This window comes from Aplysia californica, unplaced genomic scaffold (genome assembly GCF_000002075.1).
Source record: "Aplysia californica isolate F4 #8 unplaced genomic scaffold, AplCal3.0 scaffold01243, whole genome shotgun sequence".
Lineage (NCBI taxonomy): Eukaryota > Metazoa > Mollusca > Gastropoda > Aplysiida > Aplysiidae > Aplysia > Aplysia californica.
The window spans coordinates 128,516-129,712 of NW_004798513.1; positions in this window are offsets into that span (position 1 = coordinate 128,516).

Genomic DNA, 1,197 nt, shown 5'->3' on the forward strand with positions numbered 1-1,197 from the left:
CACCCCACCAACCGACCCCCTGCCCCAAGTTTTTCATCCTTGGAATAGAGTTTCTACCCTGTTTGAGGCGTCCAAAGTCTTTGAACCCTAAACTAAACGGGGGTAAGTAAATAGAACGTCGACGGAGAAACTAAATCTTTTTTGTCTCTTTCTCATTTATATCAAATTGATGCCATCTGATTAGTGTCAAAGGTGCGAGATAGTCTTCGCTATTAATTGCATTCATGTTCCTTGGTATTTGCTTTTGAGGATTCAGAATCTTGTGATCAAATGTTTATTTTCGTGTGGAATGTTCGAGATCCTTTGCTTTTCAGTAAATTTTCAGTTACCTTGCATATTAGTGTATTTTTAGTTATTACAAGAGTTTTGCGGCACTTCCAACACACAAAGGTCATAAAAGAATCGAAGGTTAGAGGTGTTACAAGAGAGCATCAAACATAAAATAGAAGGAGGAGGGATTAAGGACGATAGTTGTTTGACAAGAAAACAGTAGCAAAGCACACCAGAGCACACTCCAACCACCCACTGATCGAGTTGTAAAATCCTGAACATAAGAATAGTAGCAAATGGACATGAGTTGTTAATGCAGGCCTTACTTTGGATGTCAAAATCTGAAAGAAATGTCTGTATTTACGGGTCAACGTGTCGGGAATTAGGACATACGCGAGGCCGCGTGGTGGAATCAGACTCTCTTCAAAATAATCAAAGTGAAGAAACTTGCATTTTTCCACAGGTTTGTGAATTTTTATCAACTTTTTGTTTTTGGGCTCAAAACCTTTCATGCCCATGAAAAATTCGTTTCTTTTTGGATTTTTCTGAAAAACGTTGCATAAAGGCTAAAAAAACGTAAATTTTCTGTTACTACGAACTCTTAAGGTATGGAAATAACTAACCTTCGGCGGCCATTTTCTCACTAATTTTACCTCTGAAAACAGGTGACCCCACCTGCTTCTTTCGCAAATATCTCGACTTGTATTCAAGATAAACGGATATTTTGTTCATCCAAATAAAGACAAGCGAACTAGCTTTAAGATGATTCCAATAACTCTACATGCCCAAAAATTGACAAGAGCCTGATCCCACACACACACAACTCACACAACCTCTGGATCTTTGTCATCATTCTCTCCCTTCACCTCTCGCTGCCTCCTCTCCATTTCTCTCTATCCCGTTTCAGCCCATTCCTCTCTCCGCTGT